This window comes from Primulina eburnea, chromosome 5 (assembly GCF_022965805.1).
Source record: "Primulina eburnea isolate SZY01 chromosome 5, ASM2296580v1, whole genome shotgun sequence".
Classification (NCBI taxonomy): domain Eukaryota; kingdom Viridiplantae; phylum Streptophyta; class Magnoliopsida; order Lamiales; family Gesneriaceae; genus Primulina; species Primulina eburnea.
Window position 1 is genome coordinate 21,293,161 of NC_133105.1, and position 18,445 is coordinate 21,311,605.

At 38.6% G+C, this 18,445-nt stretch overlaps 1 pseudogene; it reads left to right on the forward strand.

Annotated features, from left to right (window-relative positions):
* The window catches only part of LOC140831434 (uncharacterized), a 28,891-nt pseudogene extending 13,459 nt beyond the window's left edge, over positions 1-15,432 (forward strand).
* Positions 15,433-18,445: the final 3,013 nt, after the last annotated feature.

Genomic DNA, 18,445 nt, shown 5'->3' on the forward strand with positions numbered 1-18,445 from the left:
AGCAGGGCACCCCCATATTCTAAGATAAAAATATTTAGGAGCCTTACCCATCCATATCTCATATGGTGTCTTGTCAACTGCCTTTGAATGGACATTGTTCAACAACAGTGCCACTGTCTCAAGCGCATATCCCCAAAAGGATGGCGGCAACTCCGTGAACCCCGTCATAGACCGAACCATGTCCATCAAAGTCCGGTTACGACGCTCCGAAACACCATTCAATTGTGGTGTATCTGACGAAGTCCACTGCGAGAGAATCCCATTCTCCCTATGATACTCTTGGAACTTGGCACTCAAGTACTCACCACCTCGATCCGATCGAAGTGTCTTGATGCTTCTTCCCAACTGTTTCTCTACTTCACTTCTAAATTCTTTGAACCTTTCAAAGGCTTCAGACTTGTATTTCATCAAATAAAAATACCCATATCTCAAAAAGTCATCGGTAAAGGTGATGAAGTAGGCATGTCCATGCTTAGTGGTGATGCTAAGCAGACCGCACACATCGGTATGGATCAAATCCAATAATCCTTTGGCTCGCTCCACATGGCCCTTAAAGGGAATTTTGGTCATCTTTCTTTTTAGATAGGATTTACAAGTCGTGAGAGCATTAATATCAGACATATCAAACATGCCCACTCCCACTAGCTTGTTCATCATTCTTAGAGAAATATGTCCTAATCGAGCATGCCACAATTGTGCCGAATTTAGAGTATCTTGTCTTCGCTTGTTTGTTGTTGTTATTGCTTGGACATTTTTTAGTGGAATATCTTTCAATTTTAAGTTATAGAGATCGTTTTCAAGTTCTCCAGTACCAATCAAACATTCATTCTTGTAAATGTTGCAAACACCTTTGCTAAATAAACAAGAATATCCATTTTTATCAAGCATAGAAATGAAAACAATGTTTTTCACCAAATCAGGTACAAACAAAACATCTCTTAAAATCAACTTAAAATCGTGTTCAACAATAAGTAAACAATTCCCACGGCCTAGGCAGCAACTCTTGCTCCATTGCCCAACCTCAAGAAGGTCTCACCTTCCCTAAGTCTCCTACTTCTTCCCATCCCCTGTAACTCATTACAGAGATGTGAGTCACAACCAGTATCCAATACCCAAGAAGTAGAGTTAATTGAAATGTTTACTTCAATATAGAACATATCGTTTCCAGAACTCTTCTGGGCAAGATATTCCCTGCAATTACGCCTCCAATGTCCAGGCTTCATGTAGTGATGAAAAATATCAACAGTCTTGTCAGCCTTCACTGGTATGGCTGCCACAACGGGACTCGGAGATTGCCACTTCAAGGGCACGTTCTTCTTGGGACGTTGGGAAACACGCTTCTTTTCCTTCCCATGTGGACCAATCTTCGTACCAGATGAAGAATCCACATAAAGAACCGACTTCTCATCATTCATGGAAGCCTGCATATAACACTTGGCTTTCAATTTATGGTCATACCATTCCTTGTAAGTCTGCAATTCCTCAGGAGTGCAGTCAGTTGGAGCCTCCACATGAGGCGACTTAGTAAGTGTATATGCTATCCTTTCCGAATTCAAGACGATTTTCAGATTTCTTAGCCAATTGAGGTAATTAGGTCCTTTTTATACGTGTTTGTCGAGTATTACATATAGCGAATTGCGAATCGAAGACATTGTCAAAAAGTATTGAAAAGTAAAACAGATAAATGTTAATAACTATTTTAAAATATTTAGTAAGATATGACGTATGGACTTTTACTTCATAAATTTTTACTCCCACTGTTTTGACATCTTTCACTACCCTCTAGAGAAAACGGGAAACTTCTTTCCTCAGTAGGTACGCAATGTCCAATTAGCGAATTATGATCCCGAATAATATCAGCCAATCACAATTCCTAAAAGGTAGTTTCCAATTGCATCACCATGCAACCCTCTAGGTAAACTTTTGTCTCACGCTTGATTAGGACCCAATAATATGACGTCGTTCATCTTTACGTTTCAAGCCTTACCCATCGATGTTGAACCTTAATGGACGGTCGCCATGAGTTCCCTCAATAATATGAGCCGAAATCATGGGAGTTCCACGTAGTTCACATCACCATGTCAATAGATGTCACAGCTTTCCGGCACCCAGGGCCCCCCCAATAATATGAACGAGCCCCGAGCACGGGTAGCGTTCATCATGAACCCATTGTCGATGGACGACATGCAAATTATAAACAAATTTATAATTCCCTTTTTCGGGCTTGATATTAATTTTGAATCTTATTCAAAATGAGGGTTTTTAATTTTGAAATGTCTCATCATTAATTTTATTTAAAAGCTCGCCATGTTTGATCGTATGTTTGCCGGATTCATGCAACTTTGTTATTATCATAATAATAACGCACATACTCATTATTTATAACATATCATGCATATATTATAAACAGTAAACAAAAAATGATGATCAATCGCCCCAAAACTAATGGCCCGTGCGAGCTAAACACGGGCCTAGGTTCAATCCTAGGGAAATGCATGGGATGCAAATGCAACTATTACATTAGCTTCCAATATTTACATATCTTCGATCTTCATAATCATCATAGCCACCATCTTCCAATCTTGATCATCCACTATACTAATATTTACAATTAAATATCCATGGAAAATAGGGATACATCTCATGGGGGTGGGAACAAGCTATAAACCAAGCCCACTTTAAATTTGATAATTATTACAATCATTCAACACAAAATATCTTAGCATACACCTAGCAAATTGAGCTTGGGCTTTTGATCATCCTTCATGCATAATATCACATATCATACACCATCAATTAATTATCACAATAATTAATTAATCCAATATTATATATCTTGATCCAATCACTAACCGCCACGATTATAAACTAAATTAACAAAGTATACAAACACCTTTGTCTACTTTCTAATTAATTTATTCATAACCGAATTTCTTGTAAATCACAATTTACTATAAATAATTAAAGTCCAACTTCAATTATTTATTTCATGAGAAAATATTTGCAACTTTTTTAAATTTAAAATTAAGGGCCCAAAAAATCATTTTTCACCAAAAACATTTTGGCCCATTTTAATTTCACAAATATGTTAGCCATCTCATGGTCCAACAACTTCAAGGCCCATGACACTTTGATAATCCAAAACACTTTTGGAAACCCTAGTCGTCATCGCCGTCGCCGGATTCCGGCCAACAAATTTTTTTTTATTTATTTAAAAGATAGGGGCGTTCGAGGGGCTGCCCTTGCTGCCCGAAATGGGCAGCAACATTCTACACAAAACCGTGCCCAAAAAGCCTTGGTTTTTGTTGCAAAATTTTATTCTCATGCGGTTAGAAATCGACCTCAATATAATATCATGTATATGCTACAAAAACTAGTACACTTAGCTCTAATACCACTTGAAAGGGATCGATTTTAGGGTACCCGAATGCGCAACGGAAGTTCAAAAATTTCAATTTTTACAAGAAAATTCGAGCACCACTAGTACTAGGATGAAGCATATACAAAAACACCTTTGTCATACATAGGATGTTAAGAAATTATACCTATCAACCTCTTGAGGTTGATGATGGCTCCAACCAAGTTGTAAACAACTTGGCTCTTCAAAGGCAAGACAATCTACAAGCTTCCTTCCTTCAAAATTAGGCCCACCACCAACTAGGTAGATCCCCTCATATTTTGATCTAGAAAAATAGGAGGATTTTTCTTTGAAAAGTGTATTGTTTCCTCCACAATTGAAGAACAAAATTTTGGAGAATCTTTTTATAAAATTTCGTCCAAGGGGTGGTGTAGGAGAGAGAGGGGAGACTTTTCTTGGTTGTGGAAAAAGTTAAAGCTAAAAAGTTGCATGCCAAGCCTTGAACATTGAAAAAGTTGTCTCCCAACTCTTCACCTCCCCATGCACATTCTATTTGGGCTTGTAACAATTACAAGGCCCATGGACTTTAATTTAATTGTCTCATACAAATTTGAGACCAATTAAACCTTACTTGATTTTACTCAAACCCACTAGTTTAATAATTATTTCTAATTGGGCTCTAGAAGGCTCAATGTTATTTAATTAAATCCAACACTTGAATTAATTTAATTATTTGGATTCTACCAGGTCCACTAGTGTTTAATTAATTCAACACTTGAATTAATTTAATTTAGTCCATAATAATGTATATGAAAATCACAATTTTCAAATACATTGCTCGTTTGGCCAACATTTAATTTAGGAACACTTCTTCAAATTAAAAGTTACATTCTCCTTATAGAAGTCATACTTCTATTTATTTACACTTATAAACTCCTTTATAAGCCGTTCAACACATTGAACTATTTTACTTCTCAACGGGATCTAGAAAGCTAGTACTTGTGTGGCCCTCAATGGTTCATTGATACAACTAGCCGTGGGTTCACATCTCCTTGTGATTCGAACTAAAGATGTCCTTATATGAGCATACCCCAATTGCTCCATTCTTACTTATCAACTCCTTGATAACAAGAATGTCAGAACTCAAGTCTGATAGTACCCAACCAATCATGTTAACGCCTAGCAGCATCGCTTACATGATTCCCTAGGTATCAAATGATAGTGCCTGCAAGAACCATTCAATTATGGTTAGCGTACATTACGGTCCCTTCAACTCATATATCCCGAACGATTCGACAACCATTGGAATATCGAGAGTTGTCCATGAATCGGTATTATGTGTCATGTTGTAGTTGCATCGATGATGTAATATATGAAACCCCTTTCATAATTACCACCATACTCTGATCAGAGATTTCATACTACATTCACATAGGATATCCATACCCGAAAGTAAGTAGTGAATCCCCGACTACAATGCATCGACTCCTATATGTTTCGACAAAACACCCAACCTTGCCACCTGATGACCCCTTGAGAGTCGATAAACAAGTCAAAGTGTAATGCTAGCACATAGAGTCTCAATGTTGTCCCGGGTCATAAGGACTAATGGTGTACAACCATACACTAGGACGTTTCCACTCGATAAGTGAGAACCACTTGGAAAGTCCTTTATGGAGGGTTGTTCAGTGCATTCTACCAGGAGCACCTATCTGCATGCTCGGACATCATAATATCTCATACCAATGAAACATGGTACTCACATCTTAGATACTAGTCTCGAACTCGAGCGGCCTATATCCTTCTTAGCGGCGGCTGAATCGACTAGGAACTGTTTAGAATATACAGTATTCCAAATATGAGTTTCATGATACTCATCATATGAGCATCTCATATTCTTTCTACTATTTGCATATTCAAGGGCTTTATCTATGCAACTAGCATGGGTATACAGATAAAGTTGTGCAAAATAATAATTTCAAATATTATTAAAATAAAGACTGTTTATACATAGAGTTTCATTGTGAACACTCGGCCAACACTTGGCTCGACGTGCACCTACTCTAACAATCTCCCACTTGCACTAGAGCCAACTACCCATATGCTTCAAACCCATCGATTCGCGATGCTTCTCGAATAATGGTCCAGGTAAAGGCTTAGCTAGTACGGAGCCGACTTTGTCAATCGAGAGACATCTCCTCTTTCCACAATCACTCGGAGGATGTGGTACTTTCTCAATACGTGTTTGGACTTCTGATGAGCCCTTGGCTCCTTTGCTTGAGCTATAGATCCCGTGCGGTCACACAACACCAGGACAGAAGCAATTCTATTAAGAATGACGCCCAACTCTTGGACAAAATTCCTTATCCAAACAGCCTCCTTTTTCTGCATCTGATGCAGCAATGTATTTGGTCTCTGTGCTGGAATTCGTAGTACTGCCTTGCCTGGAACCCTTCCAAGAGACAGCAGCACCATTGAGCATGAATACAAACCAAGAAGTTGAATTCAAGTCATCGATATCACTTTGGAAGCTAGAGTCGGTATAGCCTTCCAATTTCAGTTCTCCACCCCATAGACCAAGAAAAACTTATTGGTCCTTCTCAAATACTTGAGGATGTCTTTCACAGCTTTCCAATGTGGAAGACCGTGGTCCAATTGATATCTACTCACTAAACTTAGTGCGAAAGCCACATCAGGACGTGTAGATATCATCCCATACATGATGCTACCAATCGCAGATGCATATGGAATGCGTGTCATCGCCGCTATCTCTGCATCAGTCTTGGGAGACATAGACTTGGATACGGACACACCATGACACATTGGTAGATGTCCTCTCTTGGACTCATCCATCGAGAACCGCTTCACGATGGTATCAATGTATGTGGACTGGGTGAGACCAAGCAATCTTTTTTATCTATCTCTATAGATCTGTATTTCCAATACAAAAGATGCTTCACCCAGTCCTGCATCGAGACCTTACTCGCTAACCATATCTTAGTTGATTGCAACATCCCTACATCATTCTCAATGAGTAGAATGTCATCAACATAAAGCACAAGGAATGTCACAGCACTCTCACTGACCTTCTTATACACACAGGGTTCCTCAGGATTCTTAGCAAAACCAAACTCATTGATTGTACTATCGAATCTGAGGTTCCAACTCCTAGATGCCTGCTTTAGACCATAAATAGATCTTTGAAGTTTTCATACCATATGCTCACTTCCGATAGATGTGAACCCTTTGGGTTGAGACATGTAAATCTCTTCCTTAATATCCCCATTAAGAAAGGATGTCTTAACATCCATCTGCCATATCTCATAGTCATACCATGCAGCTATGGCTAGCAAAATCCTTATGGACTTGAACATTGCAACTGGAGAAAAAGCTTCCTCAAAGTCAACTCCTTGTCTTTGAGTATATCCTTTTGCCACCAATCGCGCTTTGAAGGTCAATACCTTCCCATCCGCCCCAAGTTTCCTCTTGTAAATCCATTTACACCCTATGGGAACAATTCCCTCAGGTGGATCCACGAGATTCCACACTTGGTTCGAATGCATGGAATTCATCTCAAATTCCATTGCTTCAAGCCACTTGGATGAATCGGCATCAGATAATGCTTCCTTGAAGGTCCTTGGATCACATCCATGGATAGGCTCATCATGGCCCTCTTCAAGAAGCAGAACATACCTCATAGGTGGTCTCGAGACTCTCTCGGATCTTCTTGGAGCTGGTATCTCCTCTCTTGGCTCTTCGGGTGTGGGTTCTATAATTGTGGGTGTCTCTCGAATCTCTTCGAGTTCTATCATCTCCTTTTTTTCTATCTAATAGAAATTCCTTTTCCAAAAAGGTTGCATTCCTAGAAACAAACACCTTTGTTTCTTTGGGATGATAGAAGTAGTATCCAACCAAATTCATTGGATATCCCACAAAGTAACATAAAATGGATCGACTATCCAATTTATCTCCCACTACCTGCTTCACATAAGCAGGGCACCCCCATATTCTAAGATAAAAATATTTAGGAGCCTTAACCATCCATATCTCATATGGTGTCTTGTCAACTGCCTTTGAATGGACATTGTTCAACAACAGTGCCACTGTCTCAAGCGCATATCCCCAAAAGGATGGCGGCAACTCCGTGAACCCCGTCATAGACCGAACCATGTCCATCAAAGTCCGGTTACGACGCTCCGAAACACCATTCAATTGTGGTGTATCTGACGAAGTCCACTGCGAGAGAATCCCATTCTCCCTATGATACTCTTGGAACTTGGCACTCAAGTACTCACCACCTCGATCCGATCGAAGTGTCTTGATGCTTCTTCCCAACTGTTTCTCTACTTCACTTCTAAATTCTTTGAACCTTTCAAAGGCTTCAGACTTGTATTTCATCAAATAAAAATACCCATATCTCAAAAAGTCATCGGTAAAGGTGATGAAGTAGGCATGTCCATGCTTAGTGGTGATGCTAAGCAGACCGCACACATCGGTATGGATCAAATCCAATAATCCTTTGGCTCGCTCCACATGGCCCTTAAAGGGAATTTTGGTCATCTTTCTTTTTAGATAGGATTTACAAGTCGTGAGAGCATTAATATCAGACATATCAAACATGCCCACTCCCACTAGCTTGTTCATCCTTCTTAGAGAAATATGTCCTAATCGAGCATGCCACAATTGTGCCGAATTTAGAGTATCTTGTCTTCGCTTGTTTGTTGTTGTTATTGCTTGGACATTTTTTAGTGGAATATCTTTCAATTTTAAGTTATAGAGATCGTTTTCAAGTTCTCCAGTACCAATCAAACATTCATTCTTGTAAATGTTGCAAACACCTTTGCTAAATAAACAAGAATATCCATTTTTATCAAGCATAGAAATGAAAACAATGTTTTTCACCAAATCAGGTACAAACAAAACATCTCTTAAAATCAACTTAAAATCGTGTTCAACAATAAGTAAACAATTCCCACGGCCTAGGCAGCAACTCTTGCTCCATTGCCCAACCTCAAGAAGGTCTCACCTTCCCTAAGTCTCCTACTTCTTCCCATCCCCTGTAACTCATTACAGAGATGTGAGTCACAACCAGTATCCAATACCCAAGAAGTAGAGTTAATTGAAATGTTTACTTCAATATAGAACATATCGTTTCCAGAACTCTTCTGGGCAAGATATTCCCTGCAATTACGCCTCCAATGTCCAGGCTTCATGCAGTGATGAAAAATATCAACAGTCTTGTCAGCCTTCACTGGTATGGCTGCCACAACGGGACTCGGAGATTGCCACTTCAAGGGCACGTTCTTCTTGGGACGTTGGGAAACACGCTTCTTTTCCTTCCCATGTGGACCAATCTTCGTACCAGATGAAGAATCCACATAAAGAACCGACTTCTCATCATTCATGGAAGCCTGCATATAACACTTGGCTTTCAATTCATGGTCATACCATTCCTTGTAAGTCTGCAATTCCTCAGGAGTGCAGTCAGTTGGAGCCTCCACATGAGGCGACTTAGTAAGTGTATATGCTATCCTTTCCGAATTCAAGACGATTTTCAGATTTCTTAGCCAATTGAGGTAATTAGGTCCTTTTTATACGTGTTTGTCGAGTATTACATATAGCGAATTGCGAATCGAAGACATTGTCAAAAAGTATTGAAAAGTAAAACAGATAAATGTTAATAACTATTTTAAAATATTTAGTAAGATATGACGTATGGACTTTTACTTCATAAATTTTTACTCCTACTGTTTTGACATCTTTCACTACCCTCTAGTGAAAACGGGAAACTTCTTTCCTCAGTAGGTACGCAATGTCCAATTAGCGAATTATGATCCCGAATAATATCAGCCAATCACAATTCCTAAAAGGTAGTTTCCAATTGCATCACCATGCAACCCTCTAGGTAAACTTTTGTCTCACGCTTGATTAGGACCCAATAATATGACGTCGTTCATCTTTACGTTTCAAGCCTTACCCATCGATGTTGAACCTTAATGGACGGTCGCCATGAGTTCCCTCAATAATATGAGCCGAAATCATGGGAGTTCCACGTAGTTCACATCACCATGTCAATAGATGTCACAGCTTTCCGGCACCCAGGGCCCCCCCAATAATATGAGCGAGCCCCGAGCACGGGTAGCGTTCATCATGAACCCATTGTCGATGGACGACATGCAAATTATAAACAAATTTATAATTCCCTTTTTCGGGCTTGATATTAATTTTGAATCTTATTCAAAATGAGGGTTTTTAATTTTGAAAGGTCTCATCATTAATTTTATTTAAAAGCTCGCCATGTTTGATCGTATGTTTGCCGGATTCATGCAACTTTGTTATTATCATAATAATAACGCACATACTCATTATTTATAACATATCATGCATATATTATAAACAGTAAACAAAAAAATGATGATCAATCGCCCCAAAACTAATGGCCCGTGCGAGCTAAACACGGGCCTAGGTTCAATCCTAGGGAAATGCATGGGATGCAAATGCAACTATTACATTAGCTTCCAATATTTACATATCTTCGATCTTCATAATCATCATAGCCACCATCTTCCAATCTTGATCATCCACTATACTAATATTTACAATTAAATATCCATGGAAAATAGGGATACATCTCATGGGGGTGGGAACGAGCTATAAACCAAGCCCACTTTAAATTTGATAATTATTACAATCATTCAACACAAAATATCTTAGCATACACCTAGCAAATTGAGCTTGGGCTTTTGATCATCTTTCATGCATAATATCACATATCATACACCATCAATTAATTATCACAATAATTAATTAATCCAATATTATATATCTTGATCCAATCACTAACCGCCACGATTATAAACTAAATTAACAAAGTATACAAACACCTTTGTCTACTTTCTAATTAATTTATTCATAACCGAATTTCTTGTAAATCACAATTTACTATAAATAATTAAAGTCCAACTTCAATTATTTATTTCATGAGAAAATATTTGCAACTTTTTTAAATTTAAAATTAAGGGCCCAAAAAATCATTTTTCACCAAAAACATTTTGGCCCATTTTAATTTCACAAATATGTTAGCCATCTCATGGTCCAACAACTTCAAGGCCCATGACACTTTGATAATCCAAAACACTTTTGGAAACCCTAGTCGTCATCGCCGTCGCCGGATTCCGGCCAACAAAATTTTTTTTATTTATTTAAAAGATAGGGGCGTTCGAGGGGCTGCCCTTGCTGCCCGAAATGGGCAGCAACATTCTACACAAAACCGTGCCCAAAAAGCCTTGGTTTTTGTTGCAAAATTTTATTCTCATGCGGTTAGAAATCGACCTCAATATAATATCATGTATATGCTACAAAAACTAGTACACTTAGCTCTAATACCACTTGAAAGGGATCGATTTTAGGGTACCCGAATGCGCAACGGAAGTTCAAAAATTTCAATTTTTACAAGAAAATTCGAGCACCACTAGTACTAGGATGAAGCATATACAAAAACACCTTTGTCATACATAGGGTGTTAAGAAATTATACCTATCAACCTCTTGAGGTTGATGATGGCTCCAACCAAGTTGTAAACAACTTGGCTCTTCAAAGGCAAGACAATCTACAAGCTTCCTTCCTTCAAAATTAGGCCCACCACCAACTAGGTAGATCCCCTCATATTTTGATCTAGAAAAATAGGAGGATTTTTCTTTGAGAAGTGTATTGTTTCCTCCACAATTGAAGAACAAAATTTTGGAGAATCTTTTTATAAAATTTCGTCCAAGGGGTGGTGTAGGAGAGAGAGGGGAGACTTTTCTTGGTTGTGGAAAAAGTTAAAGCTAAAAAGTTGCATGCCAAGCCTTGAACATTGAAAAAGTTGTCTCCCAACTCTTCACCTCCCCATGCACATTCTATTTGGGCTTGTAACAATTACAAGGCCCATGGACTTTAATTTAATTGTCTCATACAAATTTGAGACCAATTAAACCTTACTTGATTTTACTCAAACCCACTAGTTTAATAATTATTTCTAATTGGGCTCTAGAAGGCTCAATGTTGTTTAATTAAATCCAACACTTGAATTAATTTAATTATTTGGATTCTACCAGGTCCACTAGTGTTTAATTAATTCAACACTTGAATTAATTTAATTTAGTCCATAATAATGTATATGAAAATCACAATTTTCAAATACATTGCTCGTTTGGCCAACATTTAATTTAGGAACACTTCTTCAAATTAAAAGTTACATTCTCCTTATAGAAGTCATACTTCTATTTATTTACACTTATAAACTCCTTTATAAGCCGTTCAACACATTGAACTATTTTACTTCCCAACGGGATCTAGAAAGCTAGTACTTGTGTGGCCCTCAATGGTTCATTGATACAACTAGCCGTGGGTTCACATCTCCTTGTGATTCGAACTAAAGATGTCCTTATATGAGCATACCCCAATTGCTCCATTCTTACTTATCAACTCCTTGATAACAAGAATGTCAGAACTCAAGTCTGATAGTACCCAACCAATCATGTTAACGCCTAGCAGCATCGCTTACATGATTCCCTAGGTATCAAATGATAGTGCCTGCAAGAACCATTCAATTATGGTTAGCGTACATTACGGTCCCTTCAACTCATATATCCCGAACGATTCGACAACCATTGGAATATCGAGAGTTGTCCATGAATCGGTATTATGTGTCATGTTGTAGTTGCATCGATGATGTAATATATGAAACCCCTTTCATAATTACCACCATACTCTGATCAGAGATTTCATACTACATTCACATAGGATATCCATACCCGAAAGTAAGTGGTGAATCCCCGACTACAATGCATCGACTCCTATATGTTTCGACAAAACACCCAACCTTGCCACCTGATGACCCCTTGAGAGTCGATAAACAAGTCAAAGTGTAATGCTAGCACATAGAGTCTCAATGTTGTCCCGGGTCATAAGGACTAATGGTGTACAACCATACACTAGGACGTTTCCACTCGATAAGTGAGAACCACTTGGAAAGTCCTTTATGGAGGGTTGTTCAGTGCATTCTACCAGGAGCACCTATCTGCATGCTCGGACATCATAATATCTCATACCAATGAAACATGGTACTCACATCTTAGATACTAGTCTCGAACTCGAGCGGCCTATATCCTTCTTAGCGGCGGCTGAATCGACTAGGAACTGTTTAGAATATACAGTATTCCAAATATGAGTTTCATGATACTCATCATATGAGCATCTCATATTCTTTCTACTATTTGCATATTCAAGGGCTTTATCTATGCAACTAGCATGGGTATACAGATAAAGATGTGCCAAAATAATAATTTCAAATATTATTAAAATAAAGACTGTTTATACATAGAGTTTCATTGTGAACACTCGGCCAACACTTGGCTCGACGTGCACCTACTCTAACACCACTGAGTTCTTATCCAGTAAACGAGCTCCCTCTGGGCCTTTTACCTCACGTTATCTCCAATCATATCATCGTATCATTGTATTAGTCACAATCACTTCACCTCCTCCAAATTTTCATATTTTCATCACTTATAAAAATTCATGCATATATATATCATTTTTCTTTTAAACCAAACATGCAACACATCTTTTAGCTTTAACATTTCATCATAAAATTCCATAAAAATTTAAAATAAACATTTTAGCATATATTACAGCATTTAGGGCACTGCCAGGACGTCTAACAAATTTTTTGTGTAAGATGACCGTGTTGCCCCTAGAAGCATAATTTTTCGTACTTATCCTTAGACCTCGGAATGACGTCCCAAATCGTCCCAACTTATCCTAATACCTTAAAACATTCCCATAAAAATTTCATAGGCTTAAAATTTAGCTTTTCGATAGATTTCCCGATTCGTTTCTAAACTTAGACGTACATCCCGGTTTTCGATAAATAACATGCATCATTCATAAAATAAACTGATAAAAAGATTTAATGTTCAAAGTAACAGCGGAAGTAAATATTTTTTTTAAACCACAACTTAAAAATAATTAATCAAAGTAAAAATTGAGTTTGAGCATAAATAGTAAATGATGAAAAGTGAGGTCCTCGGGTTCCTACTGCTGCTGACCCAAGCTAGCTCACTGGTCCCCAACCTCAGTCTCGACCTCATCAGTACCTACAACAATTAAGTCTAGTGAGTCTAAAGACTCAGCGTGCATATATCATGAATAACAAGTAAATATATCATAAAATTTCGTGTAACATAAAAATAATCGTATCGTAAAGCGTAAGGTGTAAATCGTGTCATGGATAATTATAAACACGTGCATATCTAAAAAGCATACGTAAAAGCTTTGCTCGATAGAGCTGTTTCATAACATATCATATTGTAATTTTTTTGTAGAGTACGCAAGTGGCTCATAACATAACATGCACGTCTTATCAGACTAAACCACAGTATACTGGGCGGTAAAGATCATCTCAGCCCTTGGACTGGATATCCATACCCATACATAATCTTAAACATGTCGTAAGTCACCGGGTGAAACAATCCCATAAGCATAAGGTGGCCACAAGTCATATCGCATATAATTCAAAAATAAACATTTTAGATTTTATGCACGTAATATAATTATAACTTTGTTTTACCGAATGAGTTGGATCGTTATCAGGATTGCTGCGACCTAATTCTAACATGAGAAACATGCAAATAATCTAGACTTGACAAAGACTTCATAATCGAACTAAAACGATACAATTACGCCCAACAAGCTTAGTATCCAACCATGGCTTCGTACCCACCTGAACCAACATTGAACCCTCATATAGCCATGATTAAAATACATCTAAAATGAAGGAAAACATATCCATAGGGCTGTATTACACCAAAATAGCGAATGGAGGCCAAAATTGTAAAACGCTCTTTCGAGAGTCACTTTGGCAAATTGCACGTTAAATTCTTGTATGACCTCTAAACTTAACCAAATCACGATTGGCCAAAATCATGACCTTTCTAACTCATTGAGGTACTGTCCAGTCCAAGGCCATAGTTTAAAAGCCAACCAAGAACTCAAACACCACCTCTGAACCGAAGCCATGCTGCTGTCAAATGCGCGATGGCAGCAGCTACGCTTGTTGTGTTCGTTTATGAGACTAATGATCATTGGGGCTTGAACCACCGACTAGAGCCTCTTCCCAAAATCCAAAGTTGTGGCTTGAACCATGGCTAAGGGCCCTAGGCCAACTACAATCCAAGCAAACTCTCAAGACAACCCATCACTCCCACCCGAGAACCAGGCTGCACGTGTGGGGTGTAATGCTTCACTTGCTGTCTTGGTCATTCCAATGGCCATGTGATCGACCATGGCTTGATCTAGACATTATGAGGTATTGTGTAGACCATGGCTAAGGGCTAGAAGACAACCAAGACCCTCCCAATACCCTTAAAAATCGAAAATCACTCACACCAAAAAAATCAGAAAAATGGAACCGAGGGGCACTTGCATGTTTTGTTTTAAAATCTATGGGACCATGAACCAAGACTTGAATGGCCACCTTGGTCACGTCCTAGACATGCTAAGGAAGGGTTCTAACCATGGTTACAGGCCTTAGACCAACCATGATCTGAACCTTCAACTTAGACCAACCATGGGAAAGTTGCTGTAAAGTCTTCGTCCAGCGTGTTGGGGCTCGAACTAATGGACCGACATGATCCTAACACACCCTAGTAGGTGCCTATATGTAGCCTTGAGCCAGTGGAACCGAGCCAATACCTAAAATCACAAAAACAAGCCAACACGTGAAGCAACAAGGGAGAGCCGAAAAATCTGTTCAGGTTTTTCGAAAAGAGGTGTTGTCAAATTCGATGATTTCGTGCTTCATGAACATAATATGGTTTAAAAGTGTATATATGACTTGATTGAAGAGAAAAGAAACATATAAACATGCCTGAAAATTTGTTTTGAATAAAACAAACACTGCGACGAACACGGCGCGGCGGAGACGGAGTTTTCTTTCTTACTTTTCTCTCTTATTTTTCTTGTTTCTTCTCATGATTTTTGGCTGCAGGTTTTTCTCTGAATTTTCAGTGAGAGGTGGAGAGAATGGCTAGGTAAGGAGGGGAAGGTTGCAAAATAAATGGGGATTTGAATGGCAAGACAACTCTTTCTATCCTAGTGTTTATAGCTAAGGAATGAGGTGTGATAAATTGATGGATTGAGGGGTGATTTGGTGAGTGATGGTCAAGATTTCCTATAAAAATGTAGGTAAGGATATTGCTTAATTAATAATTATAGGTGATTTAAAAGTGAGGGAATTATCATACAAAGAAAGGTTAAGGAAATGAATAAAAATGGAGAGTTGTCAAACATGATTAAATCTTCAAGGGGGTTGCCGAAATTTTGCTAAATAAATGGAGGTAAAATATTGATTAATTATTGAATTTTAACTCCTTAAAGTTTTAAACACTTATTATGTATTTTTGTGAATTAATAACTTAATTTAGGATAATAATTTTTCTTGCATGCATGCCTAAGTTTTAAAATAAATTACTAACATGTTAATTTACAATATCTTAAATAAATAGGCCTAGATTAATTTATCCCAATTGGTTACATATTTTAATTTAGGCTTTTAATTATTATTGGACATAAAAGAACTTATTTACTACTTAACTCCATTTAATTAAATAAATCATTGAACATTCTTTTACCTTAAAATAAATTATTCTTTGACTTAAATTAAATTTAGGAATATTTTCTTATTATTAAATTTTATCTCAATACTCCAACTCAAGTCCGGCCCCGCATATTTAACCGAAAAGATAAAACTAAACTTCTGCGAAAAATAAATAATCATGACTCAACAAATTTTCAAAAAATGAATTTAAACCATCATGCATAAAAAAATCATTTTAATTTAAATAATAGTAATTATGCACGGCTTATACGTAATCTTATTTATCGGGTTCTACAACTCTCCCCCCCCTAAAGAAATTTCGTCCTCGAAATTAAAACTTACCGAATAACTCGGAATACCGACTCCTCATTTCTGGCTCTGATTCCCACGTAGCTTCTTCCTCCGAATGATTAAGCCATTTGACCTTCACCAGCATAACCAGTTTGTTCCGAAACTTCTTTTCCTGTCTGTCTAAGATTTACACTGGTCTTTCTTAATAAGACAGGTTCGGAGTGAGCTGCAACGGTTCGAAGTTCAAGACATGCGAATGATTCGCCATATACTTCCTCAGCATAGAGACGTGGAACACATTGTGCACTCCGGCCAGATTCGACGGAAGAACAACACGATAAGCTAACGTCCCAACCCTGTCGAGGATCTCAAATGGTCCGATATATCTCGGACTGAGCTTTCCTTTCTTCCCGAATCGCATAACACCTTTCATAGTTGCTATCTTCACAAAAACATGGTCGCCAACGGCAAACTCTAGATCTCTCCTCCTCTGATCCGCATAACTCTTTTTTCGACTCTGAACAGTCCTCAACCTATCACAGATCTTGACTACTACATTGGTAGTCTGCTGAATAATCTCCGGACCCAATTCTGATCTCTCCCTTACTTCATCCCAATGAATAGGCTACCTGCAATTATGACCGTACAGTGCTTCATACGGAGCCATACCTATAGATGACTGAAAATTGTTGTTATAGGTCAACTCTACCAATGGCAACTTCGACTCCCAACTCCATGAGAAATCGATGACACATGCACGGAGAAGATCCTCCAAACTCTGGATAACTCTCTCTAACTGACCATCCGCATGAGGATGGAAGGCTGTGCTAAACAACAACTTTTTACCCATGGCTGAATGCAGACTCTTCCAAAAGGAGGAAGATTATCTAGGATCTCGGTCAGACACTATAGAAATGGGAATACCATGAAGTCTGACTATCTCTCGGATATACAACTCGGCATACTGAATCATGGTGAAAGTCGTCTTAATAGGCAAGAAGTGCGCTGATTTGGTAAGACGGTCAACAATCTGCTGATCTCTGATGCTCCGCTTTCACTAGCTGGCACGTCAGACACTCGGATACAAAACGTCTGATATCCTTCTTCATTCTGGGCCACCAATACAACAACTGCAGTATTTGTACATCTTCGTACTCTCAGGATCAATAGAGTACGACGACATGTGGGCCTCGGATAAAATATCTGCTCGAATAGAATCACTGCTAGGAACCCACATTCTGTCTCGATATCTCACAATACCGTCGCTAACTGTATTCAAAATACTGCCCTTGGCCTCATCTCTCTGCTTCCACTTTTCCAACTGCTCATCTGCTGGCTGCCCACTGCAAATACGGTCTAGAAGGGAAGAATGAATCGTCAAAGTAGATAGACGGGGAACACTACCTCGAGGATAAGTCTCTAGGTCAAACCTCTGCATCTGAAACTGAAGAGGTCTTTGAATCGCCAAATGAGCCATCACTGCGATTTTCCTGCTCAGTGCATCCGCAACTACATTAGCTTTGCCCGGGTGGTAGATAATGTCACAGTCATAGTCCTTTACTAGCTCCAACCAATGCCTCTGATGCATATTCAGCTCCTTCTGCGTAAAGAAGTACTTGAGGCTCTTATGATCGGTAAAGATCTGGCACTTCTCTCCGTACAAATAATGCCTCCAAATCTTCAAGGCAAAAACTACGGCTGCCAACTCTAGATCGTGGGTAGGGTAATTATTCTCATGGATTTTCAACTGACGAGAAGCATAAGCTATCACCTTTCCATGCTGCATCAACAATGTGCCTAAACCGAGCTTCGAAGCATCGGTATACAAAACAAAGTCTTCGAGCCCTGACGGCATGGCCAGTACTGGTGCTGAGATAAGAGCTTTCTTCAAAGTATCGAAGCTCTTCTGACTCTCAATGCTCCACACAAATTTCGCATTCTTCTTTGTCAACGACGTGAGTGGAACTACAATAGAAGAGAATCCCTAAATAAAATTCCGATAATATCCTGTTATCCCAAGGAAACTACGGATCTCTGATGCATTCTGCGGTACAACCCATTTGAGAGTGGCAGCAACAGTGATGGAAAGAAAGATTATCTGAAAGTCCGAGGGAAACAGTTAAAGAAGTCGGGCAGCAGTTCTTCTAGCTCCAGTG